Consider the following 27,521-nt stretch of genomic DNA (forward strand, 5'->3'; position numbering starts at 1 on the left):
GGGTTTGTCAGGTCACTGGGTAATATTCACTGCAACCCTAGGAGGGTGCACACAGTCCCCGAGGTACATAGGTCTGCACTTCGTTTTTTCCCCTTTGTTCTCCTGGGGTCCTGGAACCTTTTTCTGCTACAGCCAAGGACCTTGCCCTGTCAACAACCGGCTCCTTGCTCCAAAGCACTAGCAACCATATTGCCCATCCACAGGGCATATAGTGGACCCCTGAAGTCGGGTCGGGCAAGCCCCAGAGAGAGCAGACAGAGAGGACTTTGTGGCCGACTTCACCGTTTCATCCTCAGCTGATAATGGAGGGTTCATCTGTGCAATGCCGCTCTGATCAACTTTCTAATCCAGCACCTCTACTCTTTCTGAGGTCCCCAGGTCTTAGGCCAGCCTGGGTTGTTGAGTGACAAGACACCCTGTCCCAAAAGCTGGTTGAAATGACCCCAAGGAAAGGGAAGAAGTACCCTTCCTTTCTGGGTTGGTCAGGTGGCAGTCGCTTCTCCAAAGATGGAGTGAGTAGAGAGAGCACGGCCAACCCTGGGGGCTGGTTGAGCACAGCTGAACCTGACCACACACTCAAACTCCAGTCCTTTGAGCCGGCACCTTTGTTGTCTTTAAGGCTGGGCGCTGGGACTGCATCTCTTTGGTTCAAGCTTCTAGCGTCCGTTTTGCAGAATCAGAACAGTTCTAGGTGCTGGAAGTCGATATATATAATCTCCATATCTATATGGCTAGAGAGGCGGCTCAGTAGTTAATAGTATTGGGCTGCTCTTCCAGAGGACCCGGGTTCAATTCCCAGCATCCACACGGTAACTCACAATTGTAACTCCAGTTCTAGGGATCTGATGCCCTCTTCCGTCCTCTATTGGGCACTGTACACGTGTGATACACAGATATACACACAGGCAAAACACTTATACACATTAAACTAAACAAATCTCTTAAGCAATAATACTACTACTAATTTGGTGGTGGTGGTGGTGGTGGTGGTGGTGGTAGTAGTAGTAGTAATAGTAATTTGGTTTTGTGAGACAGGGTTTCTCTACGTAGCCCTGGCTATGCTAGAACTCTCTCTCTAGAGAACTCAAAGATGTGTATGACTCTGCCTCCCAAGTACTGGGATGGGGAGAGAGAGAGAGAGAGAGAGAGAGAGAGAGAGAGAGAGAGAGAGAGAGAGAGAGAGAGAAGAAAGAAAGAGGGAGAGAGAGAGAGAAAGGAAGGAAGAGAAAGAAAGGAAGATAAAAAGGTAGAAAAAAAGGTTGTTTCGTGTGTAGAGATGTTTTGCCTGTATATATGATTGTGAATTGAGCCGTTTCCCTGGATGAGCAGCCACTGCTCTTAACCTCTGAGCCATCTTTCTAGCATCGGGATACTTTCAAAAGTTGAGTTCAGTACCAATCTCAATTAACCTGGGAAGTTGACGTCTCGAGTTTGCTGTAGAGAACCCTCCCCCCCCCCCCCCGCCCCAAACACACACACACACACACACACACACACACACACACACACACACACACACACACCAGTTCTTCTGACTTGCTGGTTTCAAGTTTAAAGTACTGGTCCCCTGTTTTTGTTTTTCACCTTGGTAGCAAGCCAATCAAGTGTCCCAAGGTAACGGTCAACAAGTCTGGCGTCCAGTGCCTCCGTTTAGAGGCACTACCGGGGCCACGGCAGCCGGGGCAGGTCAAATCTGCTACTGGTCAAAAGCCTGATCCCGGGTGTTTTGACTGAGCATGTTTATGTATTTAATACACGGGTGCTGAGGATCAACCTCACACGCTAGGCATGTCCTCTTTCACCGAGCCACATGTAAGCCCCTACCCAAGCCCCGGTTCTCGTGTGTCAGCGTTTGGAGACTTTGTCTCACTCTGTAGCTCTGGCTGTCACGGAACTCGCTTTGTAGATCAGCCCGGCCGCCTGGAACTCCTAGAGATCCCACTGCCTCTGCCTCTTGAGAGCTGGCTGGGAGGGACTAAAGGCGGGAGCCAAACAACAACCATATCTGGCACAAAGTCCTAGTTTTTTCATTGAAATTTCAGGAGCAGGCCGCACTCTTGTTTCTGCCGCCTCACGATATGCAGGACAAATTACATATATAACTTTTTTGGTTTTTTTGGTTTTTGGGTTTTTTTTTTTTTTTTTGGTTTTTCGAGACAGGGTTTCTCTGTGTAGCCCTGGCTGTCCTGGAGCTCACTTTGTAGACCAGGTTGGCCTCGAACTCAGAAATCCCCCTGCCTCTGCCTCCCGAGTGCTGGGATTAAAGGCGTGCGCCACCACGCCCGGCTACTTTTTTTTTAATAAAAGTTTCACGAACATCGTTTTGTTGTCATGACAAAAACAAACAGGAAAGTCAAACGTGGATCCCCAAAATCGGGAGAGTGACAATAATTTCCTTTCCCTATTTGTCATCATCAGCATGCGGCAGTTCTACGTAATAGTGCGATTCATTATGACGTTTTCATACACGTACACAATGTATTTCAACCCTGTTCGTGACTCTGGTCACTCTCCTGTCTCCCAAACACTCTCGCAGATCCCCTTCCTCTTCCCAACCATCCTCCTCCACTTAATTTTTTTTAAAGATTTGTTTGTTTATTTCATGTATGTGGGTACACTGTTGCTGTCTTTAGACAACGCCAGAAGACGACATCGATTCCCCACTACAGATGGTTGTGAGCCACCTGGGAATTGAACTCAGGACCTCTGGAAGAGCAGTCAATGGTCTTAACCGCTGAGCCATCTCTCCGGCCCCTATTTATTTTATTTTATTTTATTTTATTTTATTTTATTTTTACCTTAATATGTATTCATGTGCTCCTGAGTGTACGTTATGTGCGTACGTATGTATGTGCACCATACGAACCTGTGTGCAAGAACCTGTGCAGGTCAGAGGAGGATCCTGGATCCCCTGGAACTGGGGTTGTGCTGGCTTGCGCTAGATACAAGTTACTGCCTGTGAGAGGAGGGAACCTCGGTTGAGAAACTGCCTCCAAAAAGATCAGGCAGGGAAGCGAGAAGGGTATTTACTTATCAGTAGTGATGATGGGAAGGCCCAGCCCAGCGTGGGGCAGTGCTACCCCTGGGCTGGTAAGAAACCTTGGCATGCACAAATCCCCAAGTGTGTGGTCCCCAGTATGGACGATGGCATCTACGCAGGATCAGAAAGTTAAGGGTCATCTCAGGTTGCATAGTGCGATCAAAAGTTTAGGGTCATCTCAGGCTCCAGGCTACACAGTGCGCTCGAAGTCACCTTGCCCGGGTCTCGATATCTTGCCTGCTTTAAAAAAAAAAAAAAAAAAAAAAAAAAAGCAAGAGAGCGAGCGCGAAATCTAGAGCGAGAGCTAGAGCAAGAGCAAGAGCAAGCGGCGCGTGGGCGGGGCGTATGCAGATGAGAGGCGCGCAGGGGCTGCCGGTCGTGCGGAGCCCGAAGGGCCGTGTCTCAGGTGGAGTGTGTTGCGTGACACACGTGTGATTTTCGTGAGAGAGGAGCATCGTGACAGAGGTGTGGAGGGCTTGAGGGCGTGAGGGCGTGGCGGTGACGCGGAGGAGGCGACCGTGCGTTTGAAAGGAGTGCGTGTTGAGGGAGGGCCTGTTGCGGGTGTCAGGAACTCATACTTACCTGGCAGGGGAGATACCATGATCACGAAGGTGGTTTTCCCAGGGCGAGGCTTATCCATTGCACTCCGGATGTGCTGACCCCTGCGATTTCCCCAAATGCGGGAAACTCGACTGCATAATTTGTGGTAGTGGGGGACTGCGTTCGCGCTCTCCCCTGTCTTTGTTGGTGCAAAAGCAGAGCATACCAGTTTTTCTCCTCAAGACTCTTCTTCCTCATGGTTGCAGTACCCTCTGAGCTACTGCAGGTCTTCTTATGGGAAGTAAGATCTCTGCTAGTGGAGAGTTTCTGCTGCCCATTCTTGCACTCACGGACTGTCGCGTGGAAGCGTAAACCAGTTAAAACTTTCCTCCCCAAGTTGTTTCTATTGTCTGTGGTGTTTACAACGGAGATCCTAAATTAATATACTGTATTGGGGACCACCGCCAGTACTACAGAAAGCGAGGCCGACGGGGGCCAGAAAAAGACGATAGGTTCGTGGATGCCCCAGGAATTGGAGCTATAGACCGCTACAGCCACCGTGTAGGTGTTGGGAATCAAACCCCGGTTTCTGCAAAGAGCAGCCAGTGCTTTTAACAACTGAGTCGCTTCTTCAGTACCCCTCCTCTACCTTCATGTCTTACTCGTTTGGTCTGCATGGGTTTGTTTCATTGCTTTGGGGTTTTTTCTTGTTTGGCCGGTTGACCGGTTGATTCCGTTTGCACAGCCCCTGCGGGGTTCACAACCAGGAGGAGGATGTGTGTGCCACCAGCGAAAGAAGACTTGGACCAAGGAGTGCGGTTCACACATTCTGGCACTGAGACAACTCAGGCCACCTTTATTTAGACATCTCCCCCGCTGGTCTCCCACCCCAGGCTGAGAAGATTCTACATTCATTTTCTCCCATAATGTTCTTTCTCTTAAAAGAAGTCTCTTTTAAGAACTTCCTACACTTAACAATAACGTACGGACACACTGTACCTTTCCCCTTCCTCAATCCCCGAGGTTTCCTGCTAAACCCTTGAACTGTATCAAGAAGGAGGAAACATAGCTTCAGCTAGTTTGGCTGGCTGGCTGGTTGGTTGGTTGGCTGGTTGGCTAGCTGGCCGGTCGGTTAGTTGGTTTGATTTGTTTTTTCCAGACAAGGTTTCTCATGGCTGTCCTGGAACATGTTCTGTAGACCAAGCTGTAGACCAGGTAGACCAGGGGATCCATTTACATCTGTTGCAAGATATTTGGTCACACTGTGAACCCCGAGATTGTGTCGTTTACTGGAAAAACCTGTTTCTAGTTGTTAGGGGCTGGAGAGATGGAGAGATGGCTCAGCGGTTAAAAGCACTGACTGCTCTCCCAGAGGTCGAGTTCAATTCCCAGCAACCACATGGTGGCTCACAACCATCTGTAACAGGATCTGATGCACTCTCCTGGTGTGTCTGAAGACAGCTACAGTGTACTCCTCATATACATAAAATAAATAAAACCTTTTAAAATTAAAGAGAGAGAGAGAGGGGGGGGGGGCTGGTGAGATGGCTCAGCTGTTATGAGCACCGACTGCTCTTCCAAAGGTCCTGAGTTCAAATCCCAGCAACCACAACCGTCTGTAACAAAAATCTGATGCCGTCTTCTGGCGTGTCTGAAGACAGCTACAGTGTACACACATTAAATAAATAAATAAATAAATAAATAAATAAATAAATAAATCTTTTTAAAAATAAATAGATAATTTTTAAAAATGAAAGTAAATTTAGTTCGTAGAAGGAAGCACCTATGTTTCAAAGTGAAGTGTAATTGAAAGGCACACAAAGTGACAAATCAGAGAAAGACTTGACAGTAGAATATGCCCAACTCTCACAAGGACAGGGAGAAAAGAGAGGCTACTTAAGAGATGGCAGTGCAGCCTTTAATCCCAGCACTTGGGAGGCAGAGGCAGGTGGATTTCTGAGTTCGAGGCTAGCCTGGTCTACAGAGTGAGTTCCAGGACAGGCAGGGCTACACAGAGAAACCCTGTCTCAAAAAAGAAAGGAGAGTGAGAGAGAGAGAGAGAGAGAGAGCACAGTGCAGAGAGGAAAAAGGAGAGAAGGCAGGTTTATTGGGACAGTTGTACGGAGACAGGTTGCAGAAAGAGAATGAGGAGGAGCCAGAAAATTAGAACAGATTGCCAAAGTTAGTATGAAGCCAGGCAGAGCAATTCAGGCAGAAGTTGAAAGAAGCCAGTTTGCGGGGCAGTGGTGGCTGGCGCAGGCCTTTAATCCCAGCACTAGGGAGGCAGAGGCAGGCAGATTTCTGAGTTCGAGGCCAGCCTGGTCTACAAAGTGAGTTCCAGGACACCCAAGGCTATACAGAGAAACCCTGTCTCGAAACACCCCTCCACCCAAAAAAAAAAAAAAAAAAGATTGTACCGAGGCTAAAAACTTCCAGGACTAGGCCAATGTTAGCAGACAGAGGCAGTAAGCCTCTGAGAGGACAATTACATCAGACAAAATGAAAGATACTGGCGGTAGAAGCCCCGGTGGTTTAGCTTGTGGAGTCGTCTGCGCCGTTTAGTCCCAGTCCCCCTCGGCGTTTTCAGGGTCAGCCTACCTCGCCCCTCGCTACTACCTTTAAGGGTGTGGACCCTAACAGCAGGAACACCTTCCGGGTTTTGCGGCCTCCAGGTTTTTGGGTCCAATTTTTCATTAGGCTTTGATGAGCTAACAGAACAGCCTGTGAGGAAGAACAAGATGGCTTCTAACATCTTTGGGACACACTTGCCAAGTCAGCAGGTGCCAAGTCTAGGGGTGGCAGGGAAGATTCGGAGTCGCCTGGAACACAGAGAAGTAACTCTTCTGAAGCAAGCTCTGGAGATTTCTTAGACCTCAAGGGAGAAGGTGATATGCATGAAAATGCGGACACAGATTTCCAAGCCAACCTGGCGCAGATGGAAGAGAAGCCGGTGCCCAATGCTCCTGTGCCCAGCCCAATGGCTCCAGCCCCAGTGCCATCCAGGAGAAACCCCCCTGGCGGCAAGGCTTCTTGTGTTGGAACTCTGTCCTTTCTGTTTTTCCATGCTTGTGAACTGCACAACGTGAGCCTGACTGTACATCTTTTGGATTTGTTTCCTTAAAAGAGAAGGAAGCACTTTAAAAGAGAGAGAGAGAGAGAGTGAGAGAGAGAGAGAGAGAGAAGAAACAAACAAACAAACAAACAAACTTTTCACGATGTACATCTGCTCCCCTCTTTGGATTCCCATTGCTGTGAAGAGACACCGCGATCAAGGCAACTCTCATTTAGTTGGGGCTGGCTCACATATACCATTACAGTCCATCAATAATCATCAAGGTGAGAGGAGGGCAGCTTCCAGGCAGGCATGGCACAGCGACTCCAACAAGGTCACACCCCCTAATAGTGCCACTCCCTGGGCCAAGCATATTCCGACCGCCACACCGAGGTTCAGGGAACTCGGAAGGGGCCCAATCTTCTGTAAGAACTGTAAGGGTGGAAGGAGAGCTGTGAGGAGACGCTGTCTTCTGGACAGGGCGCGGCTGCCGCACACAGAACCTCACAGAACCTGTGCAAAGGGACTGAAGAGATGGCTCAGTGGTTATGAGCACTCGCTCCTCTTTCAGAAGACCTGGGTTCGATTCCCAACACCCACATAGCAGCTCACAAAGCTCTGTAGTAACACCAGTTCCAGGACATATGATGCCTTCTGGCCTCTGTGGGTGGGCATTGCACAGGCATACATATAGGCAAAACACCCATGTGTGCATTTGATAAGAATTTTAAAAGGGGGGGGGGGGGAGAGAGAGAGAGAGAGAGAGAGAGAGAGATTAAGAGAGACAGAGACACAGAGAGAGAGAGCTCTTTCTGTGCCCGAGGAGAAGGCTCAGTGGATAAAGCATTTCCCACACGAGTGTGAACCAGAGTCTGAATTCCTAACACTTTCAAAGACCTAGACAGTGAGTGATGGGTGCCCCGTCGGACCTGCTCCCTTCTCTGCTGGTGACCTTAGGGCTTCTATTATTGTGAAGAGACACCATGGCCCATGGCAACGCTTATGACAGAAAACATTTATTGGGGCTGCTGGCTCACAGTTTCAGAGGTTAAAAGCAAATAATAAAAACAAGCGGTATAAACGATATTATCAATTTAGTTTAATTTTCTTTTTAAAAACATTTAATTATTTTATGTATATGAGTACACTGTCATTGACTTCAGACACACCAGAAGAGGGCATCACCCCCTAGTTTCATTATCTTAAAATGTTTTTAAAAGGGCCAGAGAGATGGCTCAGTGGTTAAGACTGCTCTTCCAGAGCTCTTAGTTCAATTCCCAGCAACCACATGATGGCTCACAACCATCTGTAATGGGGTCCGATGCCCTCTTCTTCTGTGTCTAAGACAGTGACAGTGTACTCATATACATAAAACAAATGTTTAAAAAAGAAAGAAAAAATAGTTGTAAAATGATCTTGTGTGTATGGATATTTTACCTGCATGTATGTGTGTATGTAAGTATGTATGTATGTATGTACGTATAAATGCACATATGTATGGCCTTTGCACCACCTGTATGCAGTGCTTGTGACGCCTGGAAGAGTGTGTTGGGAGTCACAAACTGCTGAGAACTGCCATGTGGATGCTGGGAATCAAACTGAGTCCTCTTGAAGAGCAGCTAGTACTTTTAACCATGAAATACTCTCTCCTAGTCCCTGCCACTGCCATTAACTTTTTGGTTGGTTGGATTGCTTTGTCTAGCCGGCCTGAAACCCATAGAAGCTTGCCTGCAATTGCCTCTCAAGTGCTTAGCCGCCACCACACGCGGCCCTGGTTAAGTGACTTGTAACCCATACTACCCCAATCTAAGAAATACAACCTTGCCTCCACCTAGCTACCATCTCTTACGAACCTCCGCACAGTCTTCCAGACGCTGGCAAGGCTCGACAACATGACAAAACATCTGACTTTGCAACCACAGAAATCCAGGGGAGAGCGCGAACGCAGTCCCCCACTACCACAAATTATGCAGTCGAGTTTCCCGCATTTGGGGAAATCGCAGGGGTCAGCACATCCGGAGTGCAATGGATAAGCCTCGCCCTGGGAAAACCACCTTCGTGATCATGGTATCTCCCCTGCCAGGTAAGTATGAGTTGCTTCTGCCGCGTGCGCATATTCCCGCACCGCACACTCACTTCAAACATACGGTCACCGCGTCCGCTTCGCCATCATGCCCTCCAGACAGGTCGCTGTCTTATCGTCTCTCAGGGAGATCATACGCACCTCATAAGACTACATACGACATATTCGCGGGACGCAGCACGCCTGGAGCCACCGGACCGACAGCCTCTGCGCGCAGCCTCATATGCATGCGCCCCGCCCTCGCCCTGAAGTCGGAAGCCCTAAAACTCCCGCTACCCTGCTCCGAGACTCCGCCCATTGTGCAGGGCCAGCCCCAGTGGAACCTGAAGGGACTCCGCGGACAGAGCCCCGTGACCACCCTTTAGACACACACCATCCGTGGGGACCCTGTCCTGATCGCGTTTGCGTCCAACTTCCAGAAACACGACTCGCCGGGGTGTCCATTCAGAGTTGTGGAGAGCCTGTAGTTCCAGCACAACCCAGCACAAGGAGGACCAAGAGTTCAAAGCCACCCTCGGACAGGTAGAGACTGTGAGGCCAGCTTGCGCTACAAGGGGCCGTATCTCAAAAGGAAAAAGAAAAAGAAAGAAAGAACGAAAGAACGAAAGAACGAACGAACGAACGAAAGAAAGAAAGAAAGAAAGGAAGAAAGAAAGAAAGGAAGGAAGAAAGAAAGAGAAAAAAGAGAAAGAGAGAAAAAAAGAAAAAGTTCACAACCCCTCTTTGGAGAACAGAATTAACATAAAATATAACTAGTTCCAGGGCTATCCACAACATAAATCTGACTGGTTAGTTATAAGCTTCAAGAGATTTGGTTTGGTTTGGTTTGGTTTGGTTTGGTTTGGTTTAGTTTGGTTTTTGGAGGCAGGGTTTCTGTGTGTAGCTCTAGCTGTCCTGGAACTCACTGTAGACCAGACTGGGCTCAAACTCAGAAATCTACCTGACTCTGCCTCCCAAGTGCTGGGATTAAAGGTATGGGTCACCACTGTCCGACTAAGAGTTTTGTTTTACTGGGTTACTGGAAGGTGATACTGTCAACCACAGGGAATTTATGGCTGAGAAAGTATGGGTGGCTATGAGACAATTGAAAGAGGGCAGAGAATTGCCAGCAGTAGCGCCGGAAGACTGCCGATCTTTTTAATATTTTCTGCAACAAGAATTGTAAAGTAGTCAGCTACCAGTAACTGAGTCCCGAGTGAACAACTTAACACATGTTTACAGACTGGAGAGATGGCTCAGTGGTTAAAAGCACTGATTGCTCTTCCAAAGGAACTGAGTTCAAATCCCAGGAAACTAATAGTGCCTCACAACCATCCATAACAAGATCTGACACCTTCTGGAGTGTCTGAAGACATACAGTGTACTTACTTATAATAAATGTATCTTTGGGCCCAAGAGAACAAATGAATAAAAAATAATCTTAAAAACGAAACAAAACCCTTTTACATTGAAGTTGTTTACAAAGTCCACGTGGCTTCTTTCACAAGAATGGGTCCTCTTCACACAGACAGTGTCCAAGATTTGGTGTCTAGGGATTTTGACTGAAGTAATCACAATGGCTGTGGGAGTTGGACTAGGCCTGGCCCTAAGCTAGCAGAGAAGTCACTCAGGCTGTTGGAAAGCACAGGTGACCTATTCTTGCGCGCGCCAGACTCGAACAGCAAGAACGACGTTGCAACAGGATCCTTCTGCACACATTTATTGGGAGAGCTTGATTGCAGAGGCGAAAAGACCCCGAGCCCAGAACTGGTGCTGCTTATATATGCCTAGGAGAGGCGTGTCTCACACCTGGATTGGTTATGCACTACGCCTCATTTGCATGTTCCTCATCTGATTGGCTACTCTCTCTCTCTGTACCTCACAGAGCCTCATTATCATACCTCATTTGCATGTCTCACATTTGATTGGTTATACTCTCAAAGCCTCTTTATCATGCCCAGGGGGCCAGGCAGTGTCTTTGCAAAAAACTTTACTGCATATGTACACATTGGTTGTTTGTCCAAACTTATGCGTGGTGGCCAGCAGTAGTCAGTGCCACTCTGCAACGGCACATGTGGCTTCCCACATCTCCCCCTGTTTGTTTTAATAAAATGAGGCTGGACTAGGCCTGTGCAATTATGCCCATCCGCCGTGGCTCCTGTTTTAGGTCGTTCCTCTAATGTCACAGCCTTACCCGTCATAGGGTAACCCTATCACCACCGGGCCCCATGTCTTAGGTTGGACTGTGCATGAGGAAAGTTGCCCGTCTCTGGATACCACAGTGCTGTGTGACAATAACTGCTAAATGACCTAGGGCGGACTCTGTAAAAGAGGCCAGCCAAAAAATGAATTAGTGGGGAAATCATGATCACTCTATTGCTTGCAATGAGAAAACCTCAGTGATGTGCAAGGGCTGATCAATGATCGTTGAGTCTCTCTCATCTCAGTGCCATGGAGTGCAAGAGTAGAGAACTCAGATGCCAACGAATTCTTGAGCATGGATAACCAAATTTCAGGGGAGGAGCCGTTTTCAATAGCTAAAAGTGCCTGAGTTATAATCACCTTGTCACGTTTTTGTTGGGTTCTGAATTTGCATACCAACCAGAGCATGAACACCAGTCCACAGCATATGGCAGCACCAAACAAAATCACTCCCACCCATTCCTTAAAGTAAGAAAAAGCAGAGGTAAGCCAAGAGGTAAAGTCTCCGAGGGTCACTGGTTCCACTCTGGTCCCATTAAGGTTCAGGATCTGCATCTGCAGTCTCGTCTGCAACCTCTCCAGCTCCTGCGACCAGTTCCCCTTCAGGTAATTCGATAGGTCTGTACTTTTAATAAAAGAATTATTAATGTACCTATTGGGAGTAATGCACACATGCAATGTTGATGCCACACAACTCATTTGTATGACATCCATCATCTGTTCCATATCATGTTGTAAAATATCCACTCTCTGATTCACTAACTTTAACCCTGAGGCGATATGAGAATCCACCCTTTGCAGGGTAAGCAATGCCTCAGACGATTTTTCTATTTGACTTATGGTGTCAGTAGTATTAATTTGATGGGCCATAGCAGTTCCTGCGGTAACTGCTGATGCTGCGGACACCACAATGGCTGTAACAATGGCAGCTGTGATTCCAAAACCTCTCTTTTGTGGAATAAGACTCATTATTGGGAACTTCTCTTGATCTGCCTCAACAGGCACAGGGACAAAGATTGGTATCTACCACTAAGGCTAAGAATTTGGTTCCATTCCAGGATTGCATCAAAAAACAAGTGACATTTGTACAATCTAACCATTCTGTATTATTTTGAAATTCAGCCAATATAAATAAAAATGGAGGATTGACACAAACTTCTACTGGAGAAGTAGTCATATTTCTGATAATTCTATTAGTTGTCACATTATCTAAATGAGTAGAGGTATTGGAAAGTGTGGCAGAAACATTCAATATCTCATGAAAGGTTCCAGTCAGCAATGCAAAGGCTGACAGACTGGTACTAGCACCTGCCTCATTGCTTAAAATCCATTGGTAATATGGCCAAATATTTTCTTTCCCTGTAGCATCTCCTTTATCGTTCATTACAGCAAAATCTAGTGGAGGTGACAAAACAAAACCCTTTGCTATTTCTTTCCGAGGAAAAATTTTTGATTGACAAGGTGAAAAAACTATAGGAAATGCGAGGTCCGGATGACACCAAGGCATGCTGCGTATAGCAGTAGCATTGCCAACAGGCCATCCTGATCTTTTGGGAATGGTCACCTTTCCCTTTATCATAATAGTGGTGATGTTTATAGGTGAAGTTATATTATTTTCAACATCACCTGAGCCTGATTGCGCTCCTTGAGCAACTTGCGTTAAAGCATTAAACAACACTCCAGAGCTCACCTTATTTTGGCTAATGGGATCTGCCCAATTAGAGATAATCTTTTTCTTTAAAAATATACAGGGTGTAAAAGGTTTATCCACATTATGCACAAAGCATAGTGTATAATTCAAATGAAAACTAGTACTATTATACACCCGTGGCTCTTGAGGAGTTTGTCCTGCACAAGGCGCATCCAAATAACATTCCGTTGCAAAAAATAAAGGCTAGGTAGAAGAATTGGAATGTACCGGTAAAGGTACTGGCCATGATCTTCCTATGGCCCATAAAGGTATACTTATCCCGGTTTCAATCATCAGGAGCAGGAGAATCATCTTGGGGTTCATCTTGCTCTTTCACGGTCCTTGTCAGTCGCGTTGGGACCCAAAGTGGATTTTCTTCACCCTGTGGAAAAACACAAATAGCTCCCCGGGATCTGATTAAGATAGGATCCGGGCCATACCATTTATTATCAAGGACATTTTTCCATTTGACCATTTTATTGGGCGATTGAGGCCATTGTCCGTGCCTTTCAGCTGGTGATCTTCCAGCATCATCCAATTTTAAAAAATTAAGAGTAAATATTGTAAGGGATAGAGCCATCTTTGGCGTCATAGCCTCTATTCCCCCTTTCTGTTTTTGCAAATATTGTTTCAGAGTGCGATGGGCTCTCTCAATTATGCCTTGGCCCTGTGGATTATAGGGCAATCCAGTAATATGTTTTACTTACATTTGTTTGCAAAATTGGCTAAATTTAGAAGAAGTATATGCAGGACCATTATTTGTCTTTAACACTAGGGGCTTGCCCCATGCAGCCCAAGCCTCTAAGCAGTGAGATATGACATGAACTGCTTTTTCCCCTGTCAAGGGAGAGGCATGTAGGACACCAGAACTGGTATCGATGGATACATGTACATATTGTAATTTCCCAAAAGATGGGATATGCGTGACGTCCATTTGCCAAACATCTAGGGGTCGCAATCCGCGAGGATTAACACCCACGGAAGGTGCATTAACAAATTCTACACATTTACCACACTGTAGGACAATATCTCAGGCTTCTTTTTGTGTGAGCTTAAACTTTTGTCGTAATGTAGAAGCATGGACATGATAAAGCTGATGAAATTTCTTTGCACTTTCTATAGAACTTTGTAATAGGAAAACTATGTCTCTGGTGGCTGAGTCAGCAATTGCATCTCCCTTAACCATAGGTCCAGGTAATGATGTATGTGTTCTAATATGTTGAATATAAAAGGGATGCTCGGGGCTGGAGAGATGGCTCAGCGGTTAAGAGCACTGACTGCTCTTCCAAAGGTCCTGAGTTCAAAATCCCAGCAACCACATGGTGGCTCACAACCATCCGTAATGAGATCTGGCGCCCTCTTCTGGAGTGTCTGAAGACAGCTACAGTGTGCTTACAATAAATAAATAAATAAATAAATAAATAAATAAATAAATAAATAAATGGGATGCTCACGCATCAAAATACAATTTTGTATTTTCCTCAAAATTTCAGATACTGGACTAGACTGCTTAAAATTTCCGGCAGTCTCTAATGCTAAAACCACATTAACTACATAAACAGAATCAGAGATAATATTTATGGGCATAGGAAATCTTTTAAAGACTTCTAAAACCACCAAACATTCTACCAATTGAGGGGCTCCTGGTGTAAATTGCAACCTTACAGCCTTCTCATTGATTATATAACTTCCAACTCCTGTTTTGGATCCATCTGTATAAATATCAATGGCTCCCTTTATAGGGGTATTAGCCGTTACCTTTGGAAATATTACTGGATGTAATAACATAAAATGTAGTAACGGATGTTTAGGATAATGATTATCAATTAAACCAGAATAACTGCGTCTAAGAATGGCCCATTCATCTATAGTAGCACACAATATTTGCGTTTGTGCGACAGTATAAGGGACAATTATGCTATCAGGCATTTTTCCAAAGTGAGTAATTGAAGTTTTTATCCCTTTGTGGGCCATATTTGCTACCATGGTGGGATAATGTTCTATAGTCTTATTAGGGGATATATGTGGATGTATCCATACTAAAGGACCACCTTGCCATAACACAGCAGTTGGCAAATTTATGGTTCTTAATATGCATAGGTACAAAGGTTCTTGCTCATTTATACGATTTAACTGTGTTGTTTGGATTGTTTCTTCCAATTTCCTAAGAACATCAGAAGCCTCAGGTGTTAATTGTCTCAATGAGGTAATATGTGAGTCTCCTTCTAAAATTTGAAATAAAGGTTTTAATTCCGAAGTAGGGATCCTTAAATAAGGTCTAATCCAATTTATATCTCCTAATAATTTTTGAAAATCATTTAGTGTCTTTAGATGATCTTTTCTAATACTAATCTTTTGTGGGGTGACACATCGTAAAGTAATAGTGGCTCCTAGAAAATGACTAACATTAGACTGCTGTACCTTTTCTGGTGCAGTAATCAAACCATTATTTTTTAAAGTTTCATAAGCTTGCTGTATACTTTCTTCTTCAGGTCCACAAATTACAATGTCGTCCATATAGTGACAAATTTTTAAGGAGGGGAAACCATCCCTAACTGGTTGCAAAGCTTTTCCTACATATAACTGACATATGGTAGGGCTATTTGCCATTCCTTGGGGTAATACCTGCCATTGGTACCTTTTATCAGGTTCCATATGATTAATAAGGCAAGGTGAATGCAAATTTAGGTTTATCTTTCTTATTTAATGGAATTGAAAAGAAACAATCCTTAATATCTACTACTATAATTCTCCAATCCTTAGGTAGAGCTGAGAGTAGGGGGAGTCCTTTTTGTACAGGACCCATAACTTGCATTTGTGCATTAATGGCTCTTAGGTCATGTAACAATCTCCATTTACCTGACTTTTTCTTTACAACAAAAATAGGGGTATTCCAGGGTGATTGAGTGGGTTCCACATGTCCCAGGTCTAATTGTTCTTGTACTAATTCTTTAGCTGCTTTTAACTTCTCAGAGGGTAAAGGCCACTGAGGCACCCACACCACGTCCTCCGTATGCCACGGAATGGGCAAAGGCTCTTAGTGGCCCCTAGAAAAAAACCAGCCCTTTCTTGTCTGCCTTTACTGTGGCTTTAACTGGTGAAATTCTACCTTGTAAATTTTTTCCAAGACCTAGTCCAGGTATATATCCCATTCCTTTCATCATTTCCTTGCTTTTTTGAGAATAGTCATTAGTTAGTATAAAGTTCATAGCTGATAACACATCTCTCCCCCATAAGTTTACAGGTAAAGGGAGTACATAAGGTTGAAAAAGCCCTGTCCTTCCTTCTTTATCTTTCTATTGTAAGGATTTTGCACTTATAGTTGGGGTAGCCTCATATCCTAATCCTTGTAAGCTATGTGACGATTGATTAACAGGCCAAGAAGCAGGCCACCACTTACTAGATATAATGCTTTTATCTGCTCCTGTATCCATTATACCTTGAAAGGGTTTTCCTTCTATTTGTAAAGATATGTACTTTATTTTCAAACCTACTCTTTCTACCCTTTGTACACTGCTTTTGCATATCACCTGTTTTCTTATGTTGTTTAGAATAACTCCAACCTTGAGTTTCCAATTTTAAGCTAACTTTCTGTTACAAGCAAAAGGCTGCCTGCCCCTTTAAAAGCTCCATTTGCAATCGGCCCTCAGCAGGGCTTTTTCAGCTGTACTTGACTCCCAGCCACCATGCAGCTAACTTGTCAATTTTTGCTGTGCAGACTGAGACTGCTTTTTATATTTTTCATCATGAAACACAGAACAACAATCATTCAATCATCCAAGCAAAAACAAACATGAGTTGACAGACATATAGACAATTTGGTGCACAAAAAAACAGACAATAGAACACAGATATCCTATTCGAAGCTAAAAATATTTCCATAGGAGCCAGAGAGGAAGCAGGACGTCTCCCGTTTTCCGTCTGTCCCTATCCGTCTGTCAGAGGGCTCTGAAATAGCTTATTTTCATTTTTTCTCCTTCTTCTTGGAATTCTGCACAGTGGCTGCTTCTAATAGTTACTCCTCTTTCCCTGAGAGCTATCTTTAAGCCTTTGATGAAGGCTGCCTCTTTAGTCAAAGTACTCGAGAGGAGGATAAATTGACTTAATTTTTTGTTCTTCATTTTTTATATTATCCTTTATATCTTTATATTATCCTTTGTATCTTTACATTTTATATTATCCTTTGTATCTTTATATTTTAGCTTCCTTTCTTTTTCTCTTTTTATATTTCTTAAGTTACTTATTTTTCTGCGCACGTCTTCTTTGTCCTTTCTCTCTGTTTCTGATATGCCTTCCTGGTACTCCTACAAAGTCGCTGCCCTTCCTTAACAGCTGGTCCCACACAAACCCAGCAACAATTACCAGACCCACTGCCTTTATACTTACCGGTACCACCGTTCTTCAGCTGAAGAGTTCTGAATCCACGCAGTTGAATCCTTCTCAGCAGTCTGTTTTGCAGGAACACTTCATTACCACCGTTCCTCAGCTGAAGAGTTCTGAATCCACGCCGGATCCTTCTCAGCAGTCTGTTTTACGGGAACCTTTATTAACTGCTCCTTCCCCGCGATGCAGTTCTGAATCCTCCCTGTAGCAGGGGGTCTTCGCTTGTGCCTGAAGATGTTTCTTGTCCTGGGGTTTTCGGCACCACTTCTTGCACGCGCCAGACTTGACCAGCAAGAACGACGCTGCAACAGGATCCTTCTGCACACATTTATTGGGAGAGCTTGATTGCAGAGGCGAAAAGACCCCGAGCCCAGAACTGGTGCTGCTTATATATGCCTAGGAGAGGCGTGTCTCACACCTGGATTGGTTATGCACTACGCCTCATTTGCATGTTCCTCATCTGGCTACTCTCTCTCTCTCTGTACCTCACAGAGCCTCATTATCATACCTCATTTGCATGTCTCACATCTGATTGGTTATACTCTCAAAGCCTCTTTATCATGCCCAGGGGGCCAGGCAGTGTCTTTGCAAAAAACTTTACTGCATATGTACACATTGGTTGTTTGTCCAAACTTATGCGTGGTGGCCAGCAGTAGTCAGTGCCACTCTGCAACGGCACATGTGGCTTCCCACAACCTATCTCATAAGAATGGGTTTTAAGCTGGGCGTGGTGGCACACGCCTTTAATCCCATTTCTAGGGAAGCAGAAGCAGGTAGATTTCTGAGTTCGAAGCCAGCCGGCTTTACAAAGTGAGTTCCAGGACAGCCAGAGCTATACAGAGAAACCCTGTCTAGAAAACAAACAACCAAACAACAACAACAACCAAACAAGAATGGGTTTTATGACCTAAGAGCAACTCTCAAGATTTAGGGGATAGGGTCTAGGATAAGTAAATCCCTAAAATTCTGGAAGATACTGGAAGAGCCCGTCTCAGCAGACAGCCAAGAATCACCAGGTTGTAAAACCACCTCATTGCTGGCGTTCTGGGAAGAGCCCTGACCACCTCATGCCCCTGAAGAGGTAAGCTGTGTGTTTAACTTTCCGAGCAGAGCAAAGGAACGGGGCCTATCCATCCTTTGGCAGGCTCTCATGAGAATTCTGTTAGAAGTTTACTTCTCTTTTTTCCTGTTTGTTTTTTGGAGACAGGGTTTTTCTGTGTAACAGCCCTGGAACTCACTGAGATCCGACATCCCCTTGGCCTCTCTGCCTCTGTAGCATGCACTTGAAAGGGCTAAGCCATCTGCCTCTCCCGTGAACTTTTTCTTTTTCTTTTTTCTCTCTTTCTCTTTCTCTTTTTTCTCTTTCTTCCTTCCTTCCTTTCTTTCTTTCTTCCTTTCTTTCTTTCTTTCTTTCTTTCGTTCGTTCGTTCTTTCGTTCTTTCGTTCTTTCTTTCTTTTTCTTTTTCCTTTTGAGATACGGCCCCTTGTAGCGCAAGCTGGCCTCACAGTCTCTACCTGTCCGAGGGTGGCTTTGAACTCTTGGTCCTCCTTGTGCTGGGTTGTGCTGGAACTACAGGCTCTCCACAACTCTGAATGGACACCCCGGCGAGTCGTGTTTCTGGAAGTTGGACGCAAACGCGATCAGGACAGGGTCCCCACGGATGGTGTGTGTCTAAAGGGTGGTCACGGGGCTCTGTCCGCGGAGTCCCTTCAGGTTCCACTGGGGCTGGCCCTGCACAATGGGCGGAGTCTCGGAGCAGGGTAGCGGGAGTTTTAGGGCTTCCGACTTCAGGGCGAGGGCGGGGCGCATGCATATGAGGCTGCGCGCAGAGGCTGTCGGTCCGGTGGCTCCAGGCGTGCTGCGTCCCGCGAATATGTCGTATGTAGTCTTATGAGGTGCGTATGATCTCCCTGAGAGACGATAAGACAGCGACCTGTCTGGAGGGCATGATGGCGAAGCGGACGCGGTGACCGTATGTTTGAAGTGAGTGTGCGGTGCGGGAATATGCGCACGCGGCAGAAGCAACTCATACTTACCTGGCAGGGGAGATACCATGATCACGAAGGTGGTTTTCCCAGGGCGAGGCTTATCCATTGCACTCCGGATGTGCTGACCCCTGCGATTTCCCCAAATGCGGGAAACTCGACTGCATAATTTGTGGTAGTGGGGGACTGCGTTCGCGCTCTCCCCTGGATTTCTGTGGTTGCAAAGTCAGATGTTTTGTCATGTTGTCGAGCCTTGCCAGCGTCTGGAAGACTGTGCGGAGGTTCGTAAGAGATGGTAGCTAGGTGGAGGCAAGGTTGTATTTCTTAGATTGGGGTAGTATGGGTTACAAGTCACTTAACCAGGGCCGCGTGTGGTGGCGGCTAAGCACTTGAGAGGCAATTGCAGGCAAGCTTCTATGGGTTTCAGGCCGGCTAGACAAAGCAATCCAACCAACCAAAAAGTTAATGGCAGTGGCAGGGACTAGGAGAGAGTATTTCATGGTTAAAAGTACTAGCTGCTCTTCAAGAGGACTCAGTTTGATTCCCAGCATCCACATGGCAGTTCTCAGCAGTTTGTGACTCCCAACACACTCTTCCAGGCGTCACAAGCACTGCATACAGGTGGTGCAAAGGCCATACATATGTGCATTTATACGTACATACATACATACATACTTACATACACACATACATGCAGGTAAAATATCCATACACACAAGATCATTTTACAACTATTTTTTCTTTCTTTTTTAAACATTTGTTTTATGTATATGAGTACACTGTCACTGTCTTAGACACAGAAGAAGAGGGCATCGGACCCCATTACAGATGGTTGTGAGCCATCATGTGGTTGCTGGGAATTGAACTAAGAGCTCTGGAAGAGCAGTCTTAACCACTGAGCCATCTCTCTGGCCCTTTTAAAAACATTTTAAGATAATGAAACTAGGGGCTGATGCCCTCTTCTGGTGTGTCTGAAGTCAATGACAGTGTACTCATATACATAAAATAATTAAATGTTTTTAAAAAGAAAATTAAACTAAATTGATAATATCGTTTATACCGCTTGTTTTTATTATTTGCTTTTAACCTCTGAAACTGTGAGCCAGCAGCCCCAATAAATGTTTTCTGTCATAAGCGTTGCCATGGGCCATGGTGTCTCTTCACAATAATAGAAGCCCTAAGGTCACCAGCAGAGAAGGGAGCAGGTCCGACGGGGCACCCATCACTCACTGTCTAGGTCTTTGAAAGTGTTAGGAATTCAGACTCTGGTTCACACTCGTGTGGGAAATGCTTTATCCACTGAGCCTTCTCCTCGGGCACAGAAAGAGCTCTCTCTCTCTGTGTCTCTGTCTCTCTTAATCTCTCTCTCTCTCTCTCTCTCTCTCTCTCCCCCCCCCCCCCTTTTAAAATTCTTATCAAATGCACACATGGGTGTTTTGCCTATATGTATGCCTGTGCAATGCCCACCCACAGAGGCCAGAAGGCATCATATGTCCTGGAACTGGTGTTACTACAGAGCTTTGTGAGCTGCTATGTGGGTGTTGGGAATCGAACCCAGGTCTTCTGAAAGAGGAGCGAGTGCTCATAACCACTGAGCCATCTCTTCAGTCCCTTTGCACAGGTTCTGTGAGGTTCTGTGTGCGGCAGCCGCGCCCTGTCCAAAAAACAGCGTCTCCTCACAGCTCTCCTTCCACCCTTACAGTTCTTACAGAAGATTGGGCCCCTTCCGAGTTCCCTGAACCTCGGTGTGGCGGTCGGAATATGCTTGGCCCAGGGAGTGGCACTATTAGGGGGTGTGACCTTGTTGGAGTCGCTGTGCCATGCCTGCCTGGAAGCTGCCCTCCTCTCACCTTGATGATTATTGATGGACTGTAATGGTATATGTGAGCCAGCCCCAACTAAATGAGAGTTGCCTTGATCGCGGTGTCTCTTCACAGCAATGGGAATCCAAAGAGGGGAGCAGATGTACATCGTGAAAAGTTTGTTTGTTTGTTTGTTTGTTTCTTCTCTCTCTCTCTCTCTCTCTCTCTCTCACTCTCTCTCTCTCTCTCTTTTAAAGTGCTTCCTTCTCTTTTAAGGAAACAAATCCAAAAGATGTACAGTCAGGCTCACGTTGTGCAGTTCACAAGCATGGAAAAACAGAAAGGACAGAGTTCCAACACAAGAAGCCTTGCCGCCAGGGGGGTTTCTCCTGGATGGCACTGGGGCTGGAGCCATTGGGCTGGGCACAGGAGCATTGGGCACCGGCTTCTCTTCCATCTGCGCCAGGTTGGCTTGGAAATCTGTGTCCGCATTTTCATGCATATCACCTTCTCCCTTGAGGTCTAAGAAATCTCCAGAGCTTGCTTCAGAAGAGTTACTTCTCTGTGTTCCAGGCGACTCCGAATCTTCCCTGCCACCCCTAGACTTGGCACCTGCTGACTTGGCAAGTGTGTCCCAAAGATGTTAGAAGCCATCTTGTTCTTCCTCACAGGCTGTTCTGTTAGCTCATCAAAGCCTAATGAAAAATTGGACCCAAAAACCTGGAGGCCGCAAAACCCGGAAGGTGTTCCTGCTGTTAGGGTCCACACCCTTAAAGGTAGTAGCGAGGGGCGAGGTAGGCTGACCCTGAAAACGCCGAGGGGGACTGGGACTAAACGGCGCAGACGACTCCACAAGCTAAACCACCGGGGCTTCTACCGCCAGTATCTTTCATTTTGTCTGATGTAATTGTCCTCTCAGAGGCTTACTGCCTCTGTCTGCTAACATTGGCCTAGTCCTGGAAGTTTTTAGCCTCGGTACAATCTTTTTTTTTTTTTTTTTTGGGTGGAGGGGTGTTTCGAGACAGGGTTTCTCTGTATAGCCTTGGGTGTCCTGGAACTCACTTTGTAGACCAGGCTGGCCTCGAACTCAGAAATCTGCCTGCCTCTGCCTCCCTAGTGCTGGGATTAAAGGCCTGCGCCAGCCACCACTGCCCCGCAAACTGGCTTCTTTCAACTTCTGCCTGAATTGCTCTGCCTGGCTTCATACTAACTTTGGCAATCTGTTCTAATTTTCTGGCTCCTCCTCATTCTCTTTCTGCAACCTGTCTCCGTACAACTGTCCCAATAAACCTGCCTTCTCTCCTTTTTCCTCTCTGCACTGTGCTCTCTCTCTCTCTCTCTCTCTCACTCTCCTTTCTTTTTTGAGACAGGGTTTCTCTGTGTAGCCCTGCCTGTCCTGGAACTCACTCTGTAGACCAGGCTAGCCTCGAACTCAGAAATCCACCTGCCTCTGCCTCCCAAGTGCTGGGATTAAAGGCTGCACTGCCATCTCTTAAGTAGCCTCTCTTTTCTCCCTGTCCTTGTGAGAGTTGGGCATATTCTACTGTCAAGTCTTTCTCTGATTTGTCACTTTGTGTGCCTTTCAATTACACTTCACTTTGAAACATAGGTGCTTCCTTCTACGAACTAAATTTACTTTCATTTTTAAAAATTATCTATTTATTTTTAAAAAGATTTATTTATTTATTTATTTATTTATTTATTTATTTATTTAATGTGTGTACACTGTAGCTGTCTTCAGACACGCCAGAAGACGGCATCAGATTTTTGTTACAGACGGTTGTGGTTGCTGGGATTTGAACTCAGGACCTTTGGAAGAGCAGTCGGTGCTCATAACAGCTGAGCCATCTCACCAGCCCCCCCCCCCTCTCTCTCTCTCTTTAATTTTAAAAGGTTTTATTTATTTTATGTATATGAGGAGTACACTGTAGCTGTCTTCAGACACACCAGGAGAGTGCATCAGATCCTGTTACAGATGGTTGTGAGCCACCATGTGGTTGCTGGGAATTGAACTCGACCTCTGGGAGAGCAGTCAGTGCTCTTAACCGCTGAGCCATCTCTCCATCTCTCCAGCCCCTAACAACTAGAAACAGGTTTTTCCAGTAAACGACACAATCTCGGGGTTCACAGTGTGACCAAATATCTTGCAACAGATGTAAATGGATCCCCTGGTCTACCTGGTCTACAGCTTGGTCTACAGAACATGTTCCAGGACAGCCATGAGAAACCTTGTCTGGAAAAAACAAATCAAACCAACTAACCGACCGGCCAGCTAGCCAACCAGCCAACCAACCAACCAGCCAGCCAGCCAAACTAGCTGAAGCTATGTTTCCTCCTTCTTGATACAGTTCAAGGGTTTAGCAGGAAACCTCGGGGATTGAGGAAGGGGAAAGGTACAGTGTGTCCGTACGTTATTGTTAAGTGTAGGAAGTTCTTAAAAGAGACTTCTTTTAAGAGAAAGAACATTATGGGAGAAAATGAATGTAGAATCTTCTCAGCCTGGGGTGGGAGACCAGCGGGGGAGATGTCTAAATAAAGGTGGCCTGAGTTGTCTCAGTGCCAGAATGTGTGAACCGCACTCCTTGGTCCAAGTCTTCTTTCGCTGGTGGCACACACATCCTCCTCCTGGTTGTGAACCCCGCAGGGGCTGTGCAAACGGAATCAACCGGTCAACCGGCCAAACAAGAAAAAACCCCAAAGCAATGAAACAAACCCATGCAGACCAAACGAGTAAGACATGAAGGTAGAGGAGGGGTACTGAAGAAGCGACTCAGTTGTTAAAAGCACTGGCTGCTCTTTGCAGAAACCGGGGTTTGATTCCCAACACCTACACGGTGGCTGTAGCGGTCTATAGCTCCAATTCCTGGGGCATCCACGAACCTATCGTCTTTTTCTGGCCCCCGTCGGCCTCGCTTTCTGTAGTACTGGCGGTGGTCCCCAATACAGTATATTAATTTAGGATCTCCGTTGTAAACACCACAGACAATAGAAACAACTTGGGGAGGAAAGTTTTAACTGGTTTACGCTTCCACGCGACAGTCCGTGAGTGCAAGAATGGGCAGCAGAAACTCTCCACTAGCAGAGATCTTACTTCCCATAAGAAGACCTGCAGTAGCTCAGAGGGTACTGCAACCATGAGGAAGAAGAGTCTTGAGGAGAAAAACTGGTATGCTCTGCTTTTGCACCAACAAAGACAGGGGAGAGCGCGAACGCAGTCCCCCACTACCACAAATTATGCAGTCGAGTTTCCCGCATTTGGGGAAATCGCAGGGGTCAGCACATCCGGAGTGCAATGGATAAGCCTCGCCCTGGGAAAACCACCTTCGTGATCACGGTATCTCCCCTGCCAGGTAAGTATGAGTTCCTGACACCCGCAACAGGCCCTCCCTCAACACGCACTCCTTTCAAACGCACGGTCGCCTCCTCCGCGTCACCGCCACGCCCTCACGCCCTCAAGCCCTCCACACCTCTGTCACGATGCTCCTCTCTCACGAAAATCACACGTGTGTCACGCAACACACTCCACCTGAGACACGGCCCTTCGGGCTCCGCACGACCGGCAGCCCCTGCGCGCCTCTCATCTGCATACGCCCCGCCCACGCGCCGCTTGCTCTTGCTCTTGCTCTAGCTCTCGCTCTAGATTTCGCGCTCGCTCTCTTGCTTTTTTTTTTTTTTTTTTTTTTTTTTTAAAGCAGGCAAGATATCGAGACCCGGGCAAGGTGACTTCGAGCGCACTGTGTAGCCTGGAGCCTGAGATGACCCTAAACTTTTGATCGCACTATGCAACCTGAGATGACCCTTAACTTTCTGATCCTGCGTAGATGCCATCGTCCATACTGGGGACCACACACTTGGGGATTTGTGCATGCCAAGGTTTCTTACCAGCCCAGGGGTAGCACTGCCCCACGCTGGGCTGGGCCTTCCCATCATCACTACTGATAAGTAAATACCCTTCTCGCTTCCCTGCCTGATCTTTTTGGAGGCAGTTTCTCAACCGAGGTTCCCTCCTCTCACAGGCAGTAACTTGTATCTAGCGCAAGCCAGCACAACCCCAGTTCCAGGGGATCCAGGATCCTCCTCTGACCTGCACAGGTTCTTGCACACAGGTTCGTATGGTGCACATACATACGTACGCACATAACGTACACTCAGGAGCACATGAATACATATTAAGGTAAAAATAAAATAAAATAAAATAAAATAAAATAAAATAAATAGGGGCCGGAGAGATGGCTCAGCGGTTAAGACCATTGACTGCTCTTCCAGAGGTCCTGAGTTCAATTCCCAGGTGGCTCACAACCATCTGTAGTGGGGAATCGATGTCGTCTTCTGGCGTTGTCTAAAGACAGCAACAGTGTACCCACATACATGAAATAAACAAACAAATCTTTAAAAAAAATTAAGTGGAGGAGGATGGTTGGGAAGAGGAAGGGGATCTGCGAGAGTGTTTGGGAGACAGGAGAGTGACCAGAGTCACGAACAGGGTTGAAATACATTGTGTACGTGTATGAAAACGTCATAATGAATCGCACTATTACGTAGAACTGCCGCATGCTGATGATGACAAATAGGGAAAGGAAATTATTGTCACTCTCCCGATTTTGGGGATCCACGTTTGACTTTCCTGTTTGTTTTTGTCATGACAACAAAACGATGTTCGTGAAACTTTTATTAAAAAAAAAGTAGCCGGGCGTGGTGGCGCACGCCTTTAATCCCAGCACTCGGGAGGCAGAGGCAGGGGGATTTCTGAGTTCGAGGCCAACCTGGTCTACAAAGTGAGCTCCAGGACAGCCAGGGCTACACAGAGAAACCCTGTCTCGAAAAACCAAAAAAAAAAAAAAAAACCCAAAAACCAAAAAAACCAAAAAAGTTATATATGTAATTTGTCCTGCATATCGTGAGGCGGCAGAAACAAGAGTGCGGCCTGCTCCTGAAATTTCAATGAAAAAACTAGGACTTTGTGCCAGATATGGTTGTTGTTTGGCTCCCGCCTTTAGTCCCTCCCAGCCAGCTCTCAAGAGGCAGAGGCAGTGGGATCTCTAGGAGTTCCAGGCGGCCGGGCTGATCTACAAAGCGAGTTCCGTGACAGCCAGAGCTACAGAGTGAGACAAAGTCTCCAAACGCTGACACACGAGAACCGGGGCTTGGGTAGGGGCTTACATGTGGCTCGGTGAAAGAGGACATGCCTAGCGTGTGAGGTTGATCCTCAGCACCCGTGTATTAAATACATAAACATGCTCAGTCAAAACACCCGGGATCAGGCTTTTGACCAGTAGCAGATTTGACCTGCCCCGGCTGCCGTGGCCCCGGTAGTGCCTCTAAACGGAGGCACTGGACGCCAGACTTGTTGACCGTTACCTTGGGACACTTGATTGGCTTGCTACCAAGGTGAAAAACAAAAACAGGGGACCAGTACTTTAAACTTGAAACCAGCAAGTCAGAAGAACTGGTGTGTGTGTGTGTGTGTGTGTGTGTGTGTGTGTGTGTGTGTGTGTGTGTGTGTTTGGGGCGGGGGGGGGGGGAGGGTTCTCTACAGCAAACTCGAGACGTCAACTTCCCAGGTTAATTGAGATTGGTACTGAACTCAACTTTTGAAAGTATCCCGATGCTAGAAAGATGGCTCAGAGGTTAAGAGCAGTGGCTGCTCATCCAGGGAAACGGCTCAATTCACAATCATATATACAGGCAAAACATCTCTACACACGAAACAACCTTTTTTTCTACCTTTTTATCTTCCTTTCTTTCTCTTCCTTCCTTTCTCTCTCTCTCTCCCTCTTTCTTTCTTCTCTCTCTCTCTCTCTCTCTCTCTCTCTCTCTCTCTCTCTCTCTCTCTCTCTCTCCCCATCCCAGTACTTGGGAGGCAGAGTCATACACATCTCTGAGTTCTCTAGAGAGAGAGTTCTAGCATAGCCAGGGCTACGTAGAGAAACCCTGTCTCACAAAACCAAATTACTATTACTACTACTACTACCACCACCACCACCACCACCACCACCACCAAATTAGTAGTAGTATTATTGCTTAAGAGATTTGTTTAGTTTAATGTGTATAAGTGTTTTGCCTGTGTGTATATCTGTGTATCACACGTGTACAGTGCCCAATAGAGGACGGAAGAGGGCATCAGATCCCTAGAACTGGAGTTACAATTGTGAGTTACCGTGTGGATGCTGGGAATTGAACCCGGGTCCTCTGGAAGAGCAGCCCAATACTATTAACTACTGAGCCGCCTCTCTAGCCATATAGATATGGAGATTATATATATCGACTTCCAGCACCTAGAACTGTTCTGATTCTGCAAAACGGACGCTAGAAGCTTGAACCAAAGAGATGCAGTCCCAGCGCCCAGCCTTAAAGACAACAAAGGTGCCGGCTCAAAGGACTGGAGTTTGAGTGTGTGGTCAGGTTCAGCTGTGCTCAACCAGCCCCCAGGGTTGGCCGTGCTCTCTCTACTCACTCCATCTTTGGAGAAGCGACTGCCACCTGACCAACCCAGAAAGGAAGGGTACTTCTTCCCTTTCCTTGGGGTCATTTCAACCAGCTTTTGGGACAGGGTGTCTTGTCACTCAACAACCCAGGCTGGCCTAAGACCTGGGGACCTCAGAAAGAGTAGAGGTGCTGGATTAGAAAGTTGATCAGAGCGGCATTGCACAGATGAACCCTCCATTATCAGCTGAGGATGAAACGGTGAAGTCGGCCACAAAGTCCTCTCTGTCTGCTCTCTCTGGGGCTTGCCCGACCCGACTTCAGGGGTCCACTATATGCCC

At 46.4% G+C, this 27,521-nt stretch overlaps 4 non-coding genes and 2 pseudogenes across 4 annotated transcripts; 3 read left to right on the forward strand and 3 right to left on the reverse strand.

Annotated features, from left to right (window-relative positions):
* Positions 1-437: 437 nt before the first annotated feature.
* Gm2395 lies at positions 438-6,716 on the forward strand (annotated as a pseudogene).
* LOC115488065 lies at positions 3,615-3,778 on the forward strand. Its single transcript, XR_003950332.1, has one exon. It is a non-coding gene; the product is annotated as a U1 spliceosomal RNA (small nuclear RNA).
* Positions 6,717-8,559: 1,843 nt separating the features above from the next.
* Gm25679 lies at positions 8,560-8,723 on the reverse strand. The gene has a single exon (XR_003950341.1). It is a non-coding gene; the product is annotated as a U1 spliceosomal RNA (small nuclear RNA).
* A 10,275-nt stretch (positions 8,724-18,998) lies between these two features.
* Gm26444 lies at positions 18,999-19,162 on the forward strand. Its single transcript, XR_003950352.1, has one exon. It is a non-coding gene; the product is annotated as a U1 spliceosomal RNA (small nuclear RNA).
* Gm2412 lies at positions 19,064-27,286 on the reverse strand (annotated as a pseudogene).
* On the reverse strand, positions 23,952-24,115 carry LOC115488077. Its single transcript, XR_003950368.1, has one exon. It is a non-coding gene; the product is annotated as a U1 spliceosomal RNA (small nuclear RNA).
* Positions 27,287-27,521: the final 235 nt, after the last annotated feature.

This window comes from Mus musculus, chromosome 12 (genome assembly GCF_000001635.26).
Source record: "Mus musculus strain C57BL/6J chromosome 12, GRCm38.p6 C57BL/6J".
Taxonomy (NCBI): Eukaryota; Metazoa; Chordata; class Mammalia; order Rodentia; family Muridae; genus Mus; species Mus musculus.